This window comes from Balaenoptera ricei, chromosome 18 (genome assembly GCF_028023285.1).
Source record: "Balaenoptera ricei isolate mBalRic1 chromosome 18, mBalRic1.hap2, whole genome shotgun sequence".
In the NCBI taxonomy this organism is placed as follows: Eukaryota; Metazoa; Chordata; class Mammalia; order Artiodactyla; family Balaenopteridae; genus Balaenoptera; species Balaenoptera ricei.
Genome location: NC_082656.1, coordinates 14,714,373 through 14,733,722, shown reverse-complemented (window position 1 = coordinate 14,733,722; position 19,350 = coordinate 14,714,373). Strand labels below are relative to the sequence as shown.

The 19,350-nt window shown below is 41.2% G+C and overlaps 1 protein-coding gene across 1 annotated transcript in view; it reads left to right on the top strand.

Annotated features, from left to right (window-relative positions):
* The window catches only part of LHFPL6 (LHFPL tetraspan subfamily member 6), a 235,586-nt gene that overhangs the window by 104,301 nt on the left and 111,935 nt on the right, over window positions 1-19,350 (top strand). The gene's annotated exons all lie outside the window — the stretch shown is intronic.

The window sequence follows — 19,350 nt, the reverse complement described above, 5'->3', positions numbered from 1 at the left end:
CATATCTCCTCCCTCTTGCGTCTCACTCCCACCCTCCCTGTCCCACCCCTCTAGGTGGTCACAAAGCACCGAGCTGATCTCCCTGTGCTATCCCCCTCTTCTTGACTGTAAAGTTTAAGAGTAGTTTCAATGTGCCATGGTGAAGACTCATGATTTTTGTTGACTACATTTAGAGGTACACAGCAGTCACTATCTTTATTTTAATGACACTATTTGAGGGTATTAAATACCAGAATGGCCCTATTCTAGTGAAGTTGGAGTTGAATGTCCATTTCAGAGAGCTAATAATTTGCTCACACGCCTGTTGTAATTGGAAGTATGGGGACTGAACACGGAACTTTATGGTAGGACCTCCAGGAAAATCAGGGTTCATTAAATACAGAAGAGGATCACATGAACAATAGAAAAATTTCGAGAGCCAAACAGGTAGGAAGGAGTAAAGAAAAGCTGGATCTTTAGCGGCTGTCCTCTCCAGCTTTACTTTCCAAATTAAATGAATAATTAAAGCTTCTTTGAGGCTTTGTGGTGTTATTGTTTTAATTGTTAGTGTTAGTGGTTCACATATCGTAGTTGCAATTTTGTGACAGATGCTGAGCTTTCCAGCTACTTATGTGGCCACAGATGTAGCTGTAATTCCAGCATTCGTGACTGCTTATTTACTGGAGTCGTATCCTTTTCCTAAACACTTCAGCACATCAGTATTCATTGCAACCAGCATCGTTTTTTTCCAGAGTGGAGTTGGAGTTAACACAGAGACTGATATACCTGAGAAATACCCTACCACTGGCAAAAACTAGAATTGTTTCTCTTTGGGACATTTTATAAACTGATTCATCCATCTACCCTTTAGAGACTATGATTTTGTCCACCTTGCTTTGTTCTCCTATCAGGCTTGTATGGACTTATTTCCCTCTTGGTTTGTACTCTTGTTGCAGCTCTGTTCTCTCTATTCAGGACATAAAAAAGGCCTAAACAATTCCTGTGTCTTTTGGGATCAATGAATAGGAAGGAGAGAGGTAGAAGGAGAGGTCAGTTTCCCCACAGGATCCTCTTTATTCCATTACTTTATTTTTTTGTTAGCTATTATTCCTTTATTTGCTGTTTTCAACTTCTGGTACAGGAATAGCAGTTTGGATTTTATTTAAATTGATGCTTGCTTTTAATTTCATGCCTGTTACCTTTTCTTGTTTATGTGGACTGTTTTTTGTTTTTTGTTTTTTTGGTGGATTCTAAATAGAAGTTTACACTTTAGCTCTCCAAAGTTTGAATAGAAAACCAGGATCAGTCATTTAAAGAAACCACAGCAGTTTTCTCTATTCCTTTTTTTTTTTTTTTTAACTTTTTTTTTAAAGAATTTCACTTTTATTTATTTATTTTTTGGCTGTGTTGGGTCTTCGTTTCTGTGCGAGGGCTTTCTCTAGTTGCGGCAAGCGGGGGCTACTCTTCATCGCGGTGCGCGGGCCTCTCACTATCGCAGCCTCTCGTTGCGGAGCACAGGCTCCAGACGCGCAGGCTCAGTAGTTGTGGCACATGGGCTTAGTTGCTCCGCGGCATGTGGGATCTTCCCAGACCAGGGCTCGAACCCGTGTCCCCTGCATTGGCAGGCAGACTCTCAACCACTGCGCCACCAGGGAAGCCCTTCTCTATTCCTTTAATGTATCTTTACAAAAAACATGATTATGAGAAGTCATGGAATCATACTATAGTGCATACTGTCTCTCTCTCTCTCACACACACACACACACACACACACACACACACACACACGTGCCCATATTTTAAAATAATAGGGGGCTTCCCTGGTGGCGCAGTGGTTGAGAATATGCCTGCCAATGCAGGGGACACGGGTTCGAGCCCTGGTCTGGGAAGATCCCACATGCCGCAGAGCAGCTAGACCCATGAGCCACAAATACTGAGCCTGCGTGTCTGGAGACCATGCTCCGCAACAAGAGAGGCTGCGATAGTGAGAGGCCCGCGCATCGCGATGAAGAGTGGCCCCTGCTTGCCTCAACTAGAGAAAGCCCTCGCACAGAAACAAAGACCCAACACAGCCATAAAAATAAAATTAAAAATAAATTAATTAAAATAAAAAAATAAAATAAAATAATAGGTAGCTGAGAGGTCATCAAGTTTAACCTTTTTTTGTTTTATAATGGAGTATAGTTGATAACAATGTTGTGTTAGTTTCAGGTGACAGATACACACCACTATATTTAAAATAGATAACCAGCAAGGAACCTACTGTATAGCACAAGTTCAGCCCTTCTGAAGGAACATCCGCAGCTTAGGGAACCGAAGTACCTTGTCCGAGGTCGTGCTCCTGCTCAGGGTTAGCCCTGAGACTAGAACCCAGGTCCCTGTCTTCCAGGTCAGTGCGCCATCAAGGAGTTTCTTTAACACTAGAGATAGAAGAAACTATCAGCCTTGCAAAGCAGTTCCTCAGGGCGGCACAGCAGCGCCCTAGACCTCCTGATGGTTAGCGTTCAGGTTCTAACGCCATCGTTCAATGAGTCTGGCACACAGGTTGTGATGTAAATCACCAGCCACAACCGCTTGACGAGATACCACAAAACCCTCTACAGCAAAAAAAAAAAAAACCCAAAAAACCCCAGGACTGAACAATTTACTGTCAGATCTGTCTTTATAGGAAAGGAGAGATGGGAGTCTTTAAATGATATTGGGCATGAGAGATGGGGGAAAGGAAAGTAACCCAACAGATAAAGGAAGGCACAGGAGTGACATAAACTGAACACGTTTCCAGTAAGGAAGTTTTTGTCCACATCTTCTACATTCATGACGAAGCACACAGAATCTAAAGTGATATCTACAGAGTCACATGTGTTGAGTCCAAGTAGTGAGTATTGGTGATAGCGTATTTTTGAAAACTTGCGCTATGATAAATATCTACACACTGGTTTTTAAATTTTTTATTTATTTATTTTTGGCTGCATTGGGTCTTCGTTGCTGCGCACGGGGTTTTCTCTAGTTGCGGCGAGCAGGGGCTACTCTTCGTTGTGGTGCGAGGGCTTCTCATTGCGGTGGCTTCTCTTGCTGCAGAGCACGGGCTTTAGGCGCTCAGGCTTCAGTAGTGGTGGCAACGTGGGCTCAGTAGTTGTGGCGCACGGGCTTAGTTGCTCGTGGGCCCAGTAGTTGTGGCGCACAGGCTTAGTTGTGCCACGGCATGTCGGATCTTCCCGGACCAGGCCTCGAACCCGTGTCCCCTGCACTGGCAGGCGGATTCTTAACTACTGCGCCACCAGGGAAGCCTTACACATGGTTTTTAAATGAATAAGCACCATGGCTATGGAACTGAGGAGCACCGTCCTGGGTCAGTATCACTCTTTAGGAAGTGGGAACCCAGGACTTGGCACCTACACTGACAATCTAATGGGGATCATGTGTCAGCATAAAGTTCACTGCAACTAACAATGAATTACATCCTCTAACAAGATAATTACGACTTCACGTGATAGTTAAGATTTTCTCCATGTGGCTAGACTGATAGAAGCAGGGTTTATCTAACCTTAGAAGTCTGCCTTAGAAGTTGCATCTCTGATGGGAAAGGACAGGTTATGGTGGAGCGTGAGAGAGCTCATCATGATCGTGTTAAGGGCAGACCGGGAAAAGTAATAAACTGCTGGGATCGAAGGGAGAATCACCTCACAGCTATCCATTACCGCTTCTCAGAGCTGGAATTAGAACTGTCAAAGTTTCATCCTTTTCTGGTTACTTTTATAATTCTCACTGAACTGGTTACAATGTTTTTAAATTGCTTTTCTTCCTGTTCCTCCCCGGGATAAATAGCAAAAGCAATTAAAGAATGTATCTCTTTTAATGTTACCTAAAGCCTTGCCCAGGAAGTTACCTGCAAGCTCTTTACCCTGCAAAGCCTTTGACTTAATCCTATGGACTATGTATATCACATTAATGTGGGAATTTGCTGTTGTCAAATACTTTTACAGCATAAAGGCACTTTCAAAGCCCAATATGATTAATTCATAAAACCCTTCAATGAGGTATGTAGGTCCTGAGCCTTTAACATTGTTGTCATTATCTTTCTTATTGCACAGTTGCACACACTAAAATGCGAGAAGGTTAAGAGCTTTACCCGAGGTCTGAGGAAGCCAGTGGTGCAGCTGGAGCAGGACAGGAAAGCTCCAGCCTGAAGCACGGTCCTTTGTCTACTAAAAATGGAGAGATTGCTCTTTTGCCCACTAAAAACCAAGCCCCAAAGGCACTACAAAGTTTTTGAGAACTGAGGAATCTCTATTCCATCTCCATTTGTTTCTTGAATAACATAAGAAAGGCACGTGGTATGGCTCGAATGGACTGATGGTCCATTTATCATTTTTAACAGTTTTTGGAAGAAAGCCTTTTTGGAGTGTCCCTTTTTGTCTGTATGAGTTTCCAAAAGCTTCCAAGATTATATGCTTAGTTTCTCAGAAAGACCTCAAATTTCATCATCTTCCTTTGGATGAAAAGGGTAAATGTGCATTCAGTGAGTTGGGTGGTGACCCCCGTGGAAGCTGTAGCTGCCTCAGAAGATGACAGCATTTGTACTGCAGTCTTCGTCGTGTGCTGATTAAGTACCACTGAGTGAATTAACAAGAATATTCAAACAACTTGTAGTGATTTTTCATAAGCAGAGACACATTTTCAATCTTTTCTTTGTGGCTACCCACTTGTTATAAATTAATGAAGCAGAGCAATCCAGGAGCTACACTGTTTTCTCTTTTGAAATGAGACACCCTGATATGCTAGCATTTCTTTCTATTCTATAAAAGGGGCTCAGAATGACCCCTGCTTTTCAAGAGATTACACTTCCACTAGTAGTGACAGGTTGCAATGCCTCTCTTCCTGACAAATCTATCTTTAGAGTGGAGCAAGGCACCCTGACCGGTGTCATTGCATTGGCAGTGATACTCAGTGCCTGCTTGGGATGATACAGTTTGTACCCCTGCACCTGCTCCTAGTGGGCGCTGGGATGGATTGGTGTGTATATTGCCTGTCTGTAACCGATAGCACAGGGCTGTGTACATTTTTAAAAATATTATGTTAGCTGACACAGTCTATACCATTGGTAGCAGAATCACTACTATCCCCACACATAGCAACTGCATTGCTGCAGCTGGCCTTTCTGTAGAAACAAAAATGACACCAAAACAACTAAAAATCCCCTACCAAGATGGAGCCACAATCAATAGCACTTATTGAGCGCACTGCCCAGGAGACAATGAGTGATGCAAAGATATGGAACGTCCAGGTCCGTGTCCCATTAAGGATTCCAACCCCACCCTCCATCAGTTGCTTACAGTCTTGTTAGGAAGGAGAATAAGACCTGTAACCAGTACCCCCTGACACTGAAAAAGCTGTGTGGAGAGGGCTTGAGGGTCAACCAGTCTTGAGTCCAACCCTTGTGCACCACTGACCCAAGGGACTTTGATGGCCTTGAGCAGGTTACTTACCCCTGAACCTTTGCTTTCTTATCAATAAAATTTGAATGATAATACTTATCTTGGAGGAATGTTGTCAGGATTGGAAACATTGTTTGAAAGGTACACAGCCTTTCACAGCCTAGAACTTTGTAAAAGATCGGTATTATTACTAACAACAGTAATGGCACAAGCCAGTGTGCTAAGTGCCAAACTGGTGATATAGGTGTAAATGTTATAGGGGGTCAAAGCAAACTAAATTTCTTTCACTACAATTTCTAGAGTTTGAAAAGTTGGAGCTATTCATCATTTTCCTTTAGTTCTATCCTGATTTGTTTTGTTCCTTGAAAATGTACTGAATTTCATCGCTGCCTTCCTGTTGGCTAGCTCTTGATTATTCACAGTGGCAGAAACCAAGGAACACATAAATAAATGAAATTCCAAGGTAGAAGATGGAGAAATCTTATTTTAGTCTACTTTCTAGTCTGGTCTTGAATTTACCAGAATTCTTCCAGGAACCTATTAAGTAGCAAAGTGAACTGGTTTTTATCTTTCTTTCCCTATTTCTTTCCCATTGTCCCATGGTGCTGCTAATGAAATGAATAAAAGATGGCTATCAGGTGACAGAAGAACAGATTTTCCTTGAATCATTTATAAATTAGATAATTAATTTTAAGATACTTGGAAAATAGCTGAACTCATTTCTCTGAATCTGATATACAAATAAAATTTTCAGAGTTTTAAAATGCCTTTGTTCAGTTAGAAAGTGGTGGTGTTGATAATACAAAGGATGTTGTATACCAAAAACATTCCTATTTGTGCTTTGTATGCAATATGAATTTTCCTGCTGATTTATTTTCCTTCATAATTTGCTTAATCTGATATTAGATGTCCTTGGTATTCCCTGAGCAGTAACTGACTAATGAGGGGAGAATGACCCTGAAGGATAGGACGTATCAATAGAAACCTTTCTGGAATTGAAAATCGGCTGTGGAAAATCCACAGGCTTACGGGTGGATAATTGTGAATTGACTCTAGATGAAAACTGCCAGGTTTGGTCATTTGTTTTCATCACTGTAAATATCAGTAAGTTCTCTCTTGCGATGCAAGGAAGGGAAGAAAAAAAGCCCCCTCAGTCATTCTGAAGGTTAGGGTGATGGTAGGCAGTCGCATACACCGATCTCCAGGGAACTCGCCTACCACACACAGGCCTGCGCCTCCTCATTTTGATATTCACCCTTCTGCATATAATGAAAGATATTCCCGAAAGTAGTTTATTATAAATGTGGATGAGATGAAGGCTGGTATGTAAAACCCTCATAACTGGCTACAGCCTCCTGCTGTGATGCTTGGATCTTTTAGAAGAAATTCATGTTCATTGAAAACAATCCAAAAAGGAAAATAAATCATCTCAGTATAGGAAGGGAGGGAGGAGAAGCATAAGAGGAGAGGGAAGGCAAGAGAGGAAGGTGCAGTGTGAATTTTCCATCAGTGGCTGATTTTCCCCAAGAGAATCCACCCTGTTTATAATTCACGATCCTGAGTTTGTTGAAGAAATGATTTTTCTGACCAGCCAGGGTTTCCTTTCATTAAATTTTCTTACAACTGCAGCAAACTAAAGAGAAATTTAGAAAACTACCTTTGGAAAGTAGAACTACAAAAAAGTACCTGTGTAAGTGTACTCCATCAAGTGAATCTGTTTAAACTGAGAAAAATAACGTATTATTCAACTAAGAAGATAACTAGTAATTCTTGTGGCTGTGATCAGTAATATCCTTCTTCCTTATGGAATGCCAGATTTTAAACTACCTTAAACATCTCACAAACGTTAAAGGCAAACTGGGCTCCGTGTGTCTCAAGACGTTTTCTTCCATGGAGGGAATAGGGCGACAGATACTCACAAGTGATGACTGACTGTCTTTAGCTACTTCCTGTTTCTCAGTCATAAGCTTTTCCTATTGGAGGCTCCATCTTTTTCCTCTCCGCACTGATTTTTGGTGCTTTTGTAAAACCCTAAATGGGGTCTATGTGGATTCTGAAACCAACGAAGAAAACTGCATCAGTATTTCATCTAAAAAAAAAAAAAAATTAAGAGGAAATAGAAACTGTACCAATAAGCTGTGTATTTCATGACAACATAAAATGTTTTCGCCTGAGGCAGAATTGAATGGAAAGCAGCAGGATGTAGTTTTGTTAAAAATTTGTGACCAGGAAGACAGGAGTTTGGGATAATCTAGATCTATTGTTTTTGTGTATGTGACATTTTAATGTTAGACTTGAGTTAGGGGCAAAGAAAAGTTCCATTTTCTGGTTGAGTTCCAAAGACACAATGGCACAGCTGCTGGAGCCCTTGCCCCAAACACAACCCCTAGAAAGAAATAGACGAGATGGGAAGTGTTTTTGACAGCTGAAGAGCTAAAACAGGGCAGAGATTATGCCACAAAATTTTGCTCTCTTTTTAATGTATGTTCAAATAAATCTCTCGTATAACATTACAATTTTTGAAGTTTTCAGATGTTTCCAGTGTGGTTTTAAGTTTCATTCAATATTTGTTTTATTGTGATGATCATTTCATAATGTATAAAAATGTCAAGTCACTATGTTATGTACCTGAAATGAATATAATATTATATGTCAGTTATAACTCATTTTAAAATAAATCAAATCAAACTAAAAAACTTTTTTGGTGTATCAATGTGTGTTTTTGTTATGAGTATAGTATATATTCATTACAGAAGCTTTGGAAAATTCAAAAATGTGTTATAACACTAAAGTAAAATTCACCAATAATCCAACCCATCAGAGTAACTACAGTTAAAATTGGAAAGATAAACTTGTAAGTTCCCCCCACCCATCCTCTATAATGTTTACCAGGCTACCTGCATCTGCTTCGTATTCTCTGACTCCCCATTTGTTACAATGGCTGTAGGATGACCTTCCACTTGAGTCCTGTATCTAATCCATTCTCTTTCACTTATAAGGCTTTTGTACCTCCCTTCTTAAATGAAACTCTGCATTCCCTTCCAAGTGCTACTACTTTACCAGCTTTCACACAATTGAATTTTCTATATTTGCTGTCTTTATTTTCCCCTCTCCTATTCTCTTTCCTCATCCTGCTCCATCACTCTGCCAAAACTGCCGTTGTCTGGGTCATGTATGACCTCTGTGTTACAAATCCAGTGGCCAGTTCTTTGTCCCAGTTTACTAAATCTCTGTGCAGCTTTTGACATGTTGATGATTTCTCCTTTTTGAAATAGTCTTTTGGCTCATCTTCCAAGATATCGTGGCCTCCTAATCTTCCAACTCACCAGCTATTTTTCGCATCTTCTTCTGCTTGACCTGTTAGTTTGAACAGGATTGGTTCTTCTGGAATATGTGATTCCATCCAGCACCATGCTTTTTTTTTTTTTTTTAAATTATTATTATTATTTTATTTATTTTTGGCTGTGTTGGGTCTTCGTTTTTGTGTGAGGGCTTTCTCCAGTTGCAGCGAACGGGGGCCACTCTTCATCGCGGTGCGCGGGCCTCTCACTATCGCGGCCTCTCTTGTTGCGGGGCACAGGCTCCAGATGCACAAGCTCAGTAGTTGTGGCTCACGGGCCTAGTTGCTCCGTGGCATGTGGGATCTTCCCAGACCAGGGCTCGAACCCGTGTCCCCTGCGTTGGCAGGCAGATTCTCAACCACTGCGCCACCAGGGAAGCCCTTTTTTTTTTTATGGCTGAACTGCACAGCTTGTGGGATCTTAGTTACCTGATCAACCAGGTATTGAACCTGGGCCCTCGGTAGTGAAAACGCAGGGTCCTAACCCCTGCCCTCCAGGGAAGTCCCTGGAGCCATGCTTTAAATTTTATCTACATGCCAATAATTCCTAAGTTTTTCACCAGTCCTCTCCACCGAGCTTCAGATAGCCAATTGCCTACTAGGCACTCCACATGGTATGTCCAACAAAACATGGCCAGAACCAACTTTTGATTCCCTAGATCCACATTCTATTCCTCTAAAATGTGTGCCCCTCTTAGTGGTCATCACAGTATGGCACCGCCATCTAGCCATAGCTCGAAACTTTGGAGTCATGTTTGATGTTTCTTCTTCTCCCAAAAAGTACTCAGATGATGTCACACCTCTGTTTAAAATCTTAAAATAAATTCTCATTAACTAAAATAAAATACAAGCTCACTCCTCTGGCCTTGCATGATCTGACTGTTACCTGTTCCTCTGAATGCATCTTGTACCCATCTCCCCATTTTTTGCTTTCTGTTTTCTAGCCCCAACAAGCTCATTTAACTTAGGGGTCTTTATCCTCATTGTTACTTATTCCTCCCTGCCCTGACATCCTCACGTGCTGGCTGCTTTCTCCTACTGTTCTGGTTCCATCCCAGATCTCTTTCCTCAAAGCAACAATCCCTAATTGCATGGTCTAAAGTAGCACCATCCCTCCCACTTACCTTCCATCACATTCGTCATGGTACTTACCAGTATCTGAAAAGACCTTGCTTCTTTAAGTATTTGGTCATTGTGTTTTATTCATTTAGAATGTAGACTCCAGGAAAGCAGCAATCTTGTATGTTTTATTTACCACTTTATACTCAAGGAATAGAACAGTGCTTGGTATAAAGTAGGTGCTAAATTAAATAGGGGCTGAATGATTATTGAACAAATATTTTAAAGTAGTTTCCTTTAGTCCTTTTTTACTGTCAACTAAAATACTATATTTTAATTGTCCCTTATATAATTGTTTGATTTTTTTCAATTACTATCATAAAATTAGCATTTTCCTCTCTTTTTGGACATTTTTTACAATTTTTTTTCTATTCCAAGACTAATACAAGTTGGTTAGACAAACTTAAGAGTATAAGTAAACTATAATAAGAGAGAAAACCAGTGCACAGTACTCAATAATTTGCATATAATTATCTGCATATGGACATATAAATACCTGCATATGGACATATAAATATATAATACATTAGATTGAAATATTCACGCTAGGAAATATATTTTTAATAGCTAAATAATGCTTTGTCCCTATAGCTATGTCATAATTCATTCATTATTTATGAATATTCAGTTAATTCCACTTTTTTCAATACTAAAATGACATTGCAACATGTACCTTTTTCTGACCTTTACAAATAATTTCAAGTTCTATGATTCCAAGATTTGTTCTTTTAGCAATATTGGTAAGAGATAAGCTTGTAGTCTCTTTGTGTTTGCATAGTTGCCTCATTCTGCTTTGATTTACCATCTCCAGGGGCTAATCTTTCTACAGGGATTTTTGTCTAGTGAAAAAGGTTGGACTCTTAAACCAAGGAGCCCGTGTGAGAGGAAAGGACTCTGTCCACACAAGAGATCTTCCTGTTGTGGCATTGTCTCTATGACCTATTCACGAGCTGCTAATTAGACAAATCCTTTTGGGGGTAACAGTGAATGGCGGTTCACCTTGGTATCCCTCCTTCTTAAGAGTGCCAGAAGGGACCCTTTATCTTGGATAACAGTGGACAAATGTCAGGGCCAGTTGAAAAGAGTTACAGTAAGTGGATGCTCTGTATGAAACATACATATTAATACTAATATAAATAGCCGGATATAGATGCTTCTGTATCAAGATGCTAGTATAAAATTCCGATGGAATTATCATGTGTTTTGGGTGGTGAGCACTTTCACTTAAATATGCATAAAAATCTTCATCCAGGAGGTTAGCGTTACGTATCTCTCATAGTTCAAGTCCAGCTTCAGATTTTCTTCTTCTTGGTCTTCACTAATACTCTTGACTTTCTCAAGACCTTCTTACAACTGGCACCTTTGGAAGAATCGGTGCCAAAATATTAATGGGAGTTGCTTGTGGAATTATGGGTGGAGTTTCTCTTTATTTTTATTTTTTATCTATATTTTCCAGTTTGTCAAATTAACTTGGTTGCAGAGTTTCCAATAACATGGGAAAAGGCTGATTTTATACTGTAAGTTTAAAAACTCGGGCCGTGAAATAGGTCATAAATGTGCTTGGATCCATGTTAATGGGTTTTTGTCTCTGCCTTGCCCTGGCACTTGCATCTCAAGTGTGTTCATGTCAGTCACAGGGGATTGTCAATGTTGATCTGCCCTTAATATATGTTTACTGACCCAGCTACACAGAGTGCTGATTACTGTTGATGATGTCTGTTATTTATTCCTACCTTGTCCTTCCTTTTAATTTCTGTCTCTGTTTTTCTGTTTCACATTGTGATCACGCAGTAGCTTTGCAGTGACCCTGAGACAGCTCTGGAACTGCAGTCCCTGCCTGATCTTGTGGCTGATTGAACTCCTCTGGGGAAGGGCTCAGAGACTTCCTCTATGAATTGAGATAAAGTACTTTTGGGTCAACTTCTGCAAAGATTTTCCCAGCACTCAAGAGATGTTTTCTGAATTGTTATGTCCTACCTCTCACTCCAAAACGGCATTTGTGTTGTCTTGCTTTTCCTCTGTTCATGACCATTCTAGGTGGGTTCATCTTAAAACCCAGGTAATGGAGCTAGATTTTTAAAAAGACAAAATATCCATCCAAAGTACATGTAATGTACTGTTAGTATACAAGTTGTATAGTTAACACTTGTGTGTTCATAGGTCTAGTTCCCTTCCTAGTCCGTGACTTCTTTCAACTGTTATTTGTTCATTATTACATTTCTAGCATTTGGTATGGTGCCTGGCACCCCACAGAGGCTCAGAAAATGTTTACAGTTTAGTTCTGCTTTTCTAAAGAAAAATCCAATAAATATCCAATGACTTCCACAGTGCCTTCTGTGAGTATTCTAAATTTCATTCAGATATCACTTCTCAGAACTTCCATTAATCACAGGGTGAAAACTCCTTGTAGGACAGGACACTCACTTTTTAAAGACCTCCTTCCCTTTTCCTTCTTAGAATGGTGCTGTGCACATAGTAAGTGCTCAATAAACACTGATCATGCTTTAGTTCGATTTCATAAATGGGAAGATGGTCCTCATTTTGAAACATTTTCTTAGTTTAATTCCTCTCAAAATTGGACATTGGTCTCCAGTTCAGTGCGGTTAAATTGGCATTGATTGGCTTGTAACTCCATACTTCCATCCACATTCTTTTTGGATAAGTTTATCCATTACCAACTTTCAGGGAAATCAATAGACAGATGATTCGTGCTCAGTGAGACCCTCATTACTTATTAGCTACCTGTTGATTCCATGACACCATGCTAAGGGGCTTCTCATAAACCATGAGAAAAGCTGGAACTAGAACCGAGAAATCCTTGGGTCTTTTTTTTCCTCTCAGAAGTCACATTTTCTTCCCACTTAACTAGGGAGCAGGTGTATCAGCAAACAAGAGACAACATGTTTCATCTGGGGATGGACTCCCATGTCCTACGATAGTGCCCTTGGTTTATAAACAGAAGACTCTCTTCCTTCTTGACAGTATCCTAGGATATGTAGCTGGGGGATTCAGTAACAGAGGCGTGTTCCCCTTCACAAATCCTCCTGAGAAAAAGAGCACGCTTGCAGGTCAAGTCCTACTGCTAAACATGGTATTCTATAGTTCGCATGGTAGAGATGCTAACAGAATTCTAAAAATACTTGGGAATAAGTCCCTTCCCGTGAAACCTACTTAGAGAGGGAGGCAGAGGCACATGAAGTGCTATCATAAACCAAGCGATGTGGTGCTGATTGTATATACAGCAGTGGTTTATGCAAAGGAGAGAGCCCGACTGAGATGGAACAGAAAAGCTTCAGAGTCATGGAGGAGGAATCGGGGCATGATGAGTGTCACAACTCAGAAGCAGGGGCCGGGCCGGGGGGGGACCTGGTGGTGGTGACGTCAGAGGAGGTGGGGGAGAGTTGGGTGGGCTGAACGTGAGAAAACAAGGTTCTGAAAGCATAAAATGCGTGCTCAGGTGCAAAGGGAAATGAGAATGAAGGTTTTGGTTTTTGTTTTTTTCAGTAGTTGTGGCACGCGGGCTCAGTAGTTGTGGCTCGCGGGCTCTAGAGCACAGGCTCAGTAGTTGTGACGTACGGGCCCAGTTGCTCTGCGGCATGTGGGATCTTCCCCGACCAGGGCTTGAACCCATGTCCCCTGCATTGGCAGGCGGATTCTTAACCACTGCACCACCAGGGAAGTCCAAGAATGAAGTTTTAAAGTGTCACAACTTCTCTTTTCCTACCCTTGTTTGATCTGTTACTATTTGCAAATATTGTCAGCAGCTTATCAGACATTCACTGTATGTAACCACAAACACCCTCCTTTGCACTGAAGCAGTGGGCCTCACATTTAATGAGGCCCAAAGGCTGCGTGTTTCGTTAGATATGAAGGACACTACTTCTAAGCTTGGGATCCTTTGTTTGCTATCATCTTGGAGGGAGGAGGCTCCTTACAGGTTCTGTAATATTGAGTACATACATTATTAAATATTATTGTTGGTGTCGCGTTGCAAATATGGTTTATAGATTCTTCACCCCTGAAATATATTGAAAAATTTTTTAACCAGACATTTTTCTAGTGATGCTACAGTTGATATAAATTATACTGGAAACTTGAAAAAACAATAAGAATGCACTTTGCCCTCAATTCGGTTTTCATTACCTTCAGCAGAATCTCTTTAGGCTACTTAGCCGAATTCTTACTAGATCTTTAGTGAGAATTTAGAAGTTATGCTAAAGACCAAATACCTCTTTGGCACATGGTATCTTATTTTAGTTGCAAACCTTTATTCAAATAGTTTCTGAATAATTGTAATTAAAATAGAGCTTATTTGGGCTTCCCTGGTGGCGTAGTGGTTAGGAATCCAACTGCCAATGCAGGGGACATGGGTTCGAGCCCTGGTCCGGGAAGATCCCACATGCCATGGAGCAACTAAGCCCGTGTGCCACAACTACTGAAGCCCGCGCACCTAGAGCCCATGCTCCACAACAAGAGAAGCCAGTGCAATGAGAAGCCCACGCACCGCAAGGAAGAGTAGCCCCCGCTCACTGCAAGTAAAGAAAGCCCACGTGCAGCAACGAAGACCCAACACAGCCAAGAATAAATAAATAAATAGATAAATTTATAAAAACAAAAAAATAGAGCTTATTTTTTATTTTGTAGTTCAGATTTTTATTTTTAATTAATATATGTTTAAATAAAAGTAGATGTTCTCATACAGACTAAAAAAACAGGATAGATGCTCCATTAGGTTAAATACATTATTGATCATATGCTTTTACTGTAATTCATTAATAGGAATAGTAAATAATCATTTTATGGGAAAAGGCAATTAATTTTTTTTTACTTTGGATGAAATAATTTTAAAAATCACTGGTAATATATAGTCAGGACACAGATATAAGCACACACTGTCACCTACGTGATTTTTCATTTCCTCTGTCGTGGGATGCTTTTTTTACGAGATAGCTGCTTTATTCAAGGATGCCGTGAACTCAGCCCTTTATTCCAGGCATCACTGTCACTTGTCATTGTCTGGGCTCTCCCTAGGTGGTGTGGGATGAGTCCTCTGACGTTTTTACTGGACCAGGGACTGGTGTTGCTTCATTTATACTCTGATCATGATAGCCCATTGCTACTACTTCATGTGGGCGTCCCCCTGTGATGTTAACTGACATCTCCCAGCCGCCGGTGGTCTCCCCTGGGAGGCAGGGCTGTCCCAGAATATGTCATGGTGCCAACTGGAAGGTGGGTGCTGTCTTGGAAGCCCCCTTGCATGCTGCTGTAGACGGTGTCTGCTGTATCCATGGGCCACCTGGCATCATCTGTTAGGAGGTATGCTGCCACCATAGCACCCCCCAGATTTTGGTGGGCATATGAAACCATTGTATTCTGACATTAATGTCTGCATGAAAAACAACAGCAGAAAAGGTATTTCTCGTTTTTTCATGGCTTTAAAAAATGGATCAACTAATCAAATTGAAAGGATTGATTCTCAGCTTTGTTACTATCATTAAATTATTGAGCACATCTGTTCTCATTTCTCATTTTTTTAACACTGAAATGGATTCTTCAGCACACTCACGATCAGATTCAAGTCATTCCACATGGCAAGCAGGGCCTTCATGATTTCCCGGTCCCTCAGTGGCCATGTACACTGCCCTACTTTGTAGCTTCACAGATGGTTCCTCCTGCCTGGTCGGTCGCCCCCCACCCAGATTCACTCCCCCATATGTCTACTTTGTGGTTCTCCAAGGGTGGTCCTGGGACCACGTGAATCAAGATCAGATGGGAAGCTTATCACAAACACAGATTTCTGGGTCAGATCTGAGATGTGTTGTGTAACATTCTCTGGGAGAGCAGAGTTGGAGTCTATTTTTAACAGTTTCAACCTAAAATGTAAGAACCATTGACCTGTGAAACAAATTCCTTCTTGGAAGGCTGAGTTCCACCATCATCCATCTAGGAGGCCCTCCCTTACTTGCTGGGGTCTCGAAATTAAACTCAGACTGACTTGTTAATTTGACTCCAGAAGAGTAAGAAAGATGGTGAAGAAACACTATTTTCTTCTTTTTAAAAAGAGATCCTGTTTAAACAAATGAGGGGCAAATAATAACATGGCATTTTAAATTATGAGATAAAGACCAAGTATAAATAAAAATAAAAAGTTGTTACTTGTCTTGCCAAGTTCCTTCTTACGTGAAAAAATTGGAACATTGACTTAGACCAAGAAAAATGGAAAAATAAAGGCAAGTGAAATTCTCGCCATGAAACTGAAAAATAATTTGTATTGTTATTTTAAACAAGTCCGTAAAATAGAAAAGCTGTATTACTACAAGTAGACAATTTATTCCTTTTCTTTCTAAAGTGATATTACTTAAAAGTTTTTATTACATCTTCTCAGACCACAAGATACAGAACGTTTAATACAGGTCATAAAAAAGGCATACCCTGGGGACTTCCCTGGTGGCACAGTGGTTAAGAATCCGCCTGCCAATGCAGGGGACATGGTTTCGATCCCTGGTCCAGGAAAATCCCACACGCTGCGGAGGAACTAAGTCCGTGCGCCACAACTACTGAAGCCCGTGCGCCTAGAGCCCGTGCTCCACAACAAGAGAAGCCACCGCAGTGAGAAGCCCACGCACCGCAACGAAGGGTAGCCCCTGCTCGCCACAACTAGAGAAAAGCCCACGTGCAGCAATGAAGACCCAACACAGCCAAAAAAAAAAAAAGAAAAGGCATACCCATAAAATATCTGTAGGCTTGTGGCAGAATACCTCTGATGTTGCAATTGCAATGTTACTCAGGAAGATAAACTATCCACCCTTGCCCTCCAATCAATGACTGTGTATTGAATAGTTACCCTCTCTCCAAACTCTGTCCTAACATATTGAGGACGTTTTGTGTAATTGGAAATCTACTAGGTGGTCATCAAGTTTTGGAAAGTTTTTTTTTTCCTCCCCATTTCTCTTTTTGTTTCTCTGGAAGAACCGAGGAAGAAAGAAATTGGACTTAACGTACTCCTTAGTCATACAAAAAGAATCCAAAGAGATTCTAAAGTAGCATTGATGGTTTTATTAAGCTTTAAAGTTGCTCTTTGCCAGGGTGCTAAGTTGGATATCTGATTATAAATTTGTGAGAATTTGTATCAGCAAACAACTGGCCAAGGAGTTACCTGTTGATATTTACATCCTCATGTAAATACCGTTTCCGTTCGGAACCGCCCTCTTCATTCAATGTGAGCGCCTGCACTTGGAGTTTTCAGCCATTCAGTGTTTTTTTTTGTAGCCCAGTAGCACTTGTGCACGGCTTCCAGTTTAGAAATAATGTCAATGGCATTTACTCTGTAACTGGACATAGTATTTGGCTCTAATAAATTCTAAGTAATACAGTTGTTTTGAGTTTTACTTTCTACTCCTGTCCAGTGAAAGATTATTTCGTACTGAAAATCGGTGTGTGACAGGTTCATGGAAAGTGACCCAAGAAGGACTTCTATGGATGACATTGTGGGGAGACTGCTGTCAATGCCCCTGAAAGAAAGGAGACTTTAGGGAGCTCAACTCTGTAAAATCTTGTAGATTAACCTTATAGAAAAAGTGAAACTGGACACATTTATATTGGAAGAAATTAAGTTTGAATAGCATTGTAGGGGAACAAAAATGCCACATCCTTCAGCTGAAGTAGTATTGGCTTTCATTCTCCCACTCTGGAGTTTCTAAGGAGCTCAGTGATTGCCTGCAAGTTTAATAATACATGTCTCCGTGTGGCATTTTGTGTTCAATTTGTGTGTGTTCGTGAGTCTGTGTGTATTTGATCTTGTGTCTTCCCGTCCTTATTCTGGAAGAGTTGGGCATTGCCCTGAAGACCTTTAGTTCTTAAAGCACACCTGTTTGAAGGAGACAGCTGAGGTGGCATCAAAACCTTGCTGGGGGCTTCCCTGGTGGCGCAGTGGTTGAGAATCTGCCTGCTAATGCAGGGGACACGGGTTCGAGCCCTGGTCTGGGAAGATCCCACATGCCACGGAGTGGCTGGGCACGTGAGCCACAACTACTGAGCCTGCGCGTCTGGAGCCTGTGCCCCGCAACGGGAGGGGCCGCGATAGTGAAAGGCCCGCGCACCGCGATGAAGAGTGGCCCCCGCTTGCTGCAACGGGAGAAAGCCCTCGCACGAACCGAAGACCCAACACAGCCAAAAATAAATAAATAAATAAATAAAGTAGCTATAAAACGCAGCTTTCTTTAAAAAAAAAAAAAAACCTTGCTGGTGTAGATGCAGAGAGGACCTGGGCCAATTTTAGAGCTCACATTTGAGAGGAGAGCTCCATGAAAACGTCCGTTTGTCACTCGCACGCCACCCTCTCCCTTCGGCTGTCCCCTTCATTCTGTAATTACCACTCACATAATGAGAACTTATCGCTGGAGTGCCAATACCTTCAAGGGATTTTAGCTGCAGTTGCAGAAAGAGCTGTACCGGTGCAGAGGACTACGGTTAATAAAAGAAGAGAAGAAACCTTGCAAGTTCATCAAGAGAAAAAAAGAAGTTCCTGCTCTCACTGCTGAGCCTTGACATATTCCCCAGGAAATAAATAAAACGAGTGGGAGCCATGTGGTGTTTATCAGACTTTAAAGCAGGAGTCCTGTAACAACAAAGACACCGGGAAAGTGAGAAAGGGGGAAGATTTGTTTCTGCAGCGGGGGGGGACTCTCACAGTCTTCCTTACACACATCTGGGGGGAGGAGGAGCCCTTAAGAAAGCAAACGGAGGTGGCAGCTGTAAGGATGCTAGTAACCGAAGAGGGGAAGGTGCTTTAAATTGGGTTCAACTAATCAGCGATTTTAGTTTTTATAATCCGATTCTTTTCTCCAGTGACTGCATAGGATGGATTTGAAAAAGGATGCACTCAGCCACAGGAAGAAGGCATGTTTAGAAACTATTAAAAGTCCAGGATCAGTGAGATGAGGCGAAAGAAAAGTGGATTGAGAACCAGAAGACCCGGGAGTCAGGTTTCAGACCAGCTCTGTCACCAGTTTGCTGTGTGGTTTGGGAGTACCACCTCACCTGTCTGGAGTATTTATTCCCTTCCTATGAGACCAGGTGGAAAAGAATAAATGCCTTCCCTGTATCCCATCCACACCACAAGGATAAGGATCATTTGATGATGCGTTGCTGAAAAAATTTTTTAGAATAAGTCCCTTTTTATTGAAAAAACTTTGTATTTTTCTAGGATAACCATGAACGGGAATGATAATCATGTTTATACTAGTTTGAAGTTTTGCACTACAAGACATTTTCTAATGCCTTAAAAATGAATTATAGTGCCTTGGTTGATTTCTAAGGTTGACCATCCTGGTCTCCAATGATACATATAATACACATGGTACAATACATGTATAATTAACAGTACATAACATAAAGCCAGCTAAAATCCAACTTAGCAGATCAATATGTGTTCTTGATAGATCTATATGCAGGGGGTTCAGAGCTGAGGCTGGGAGG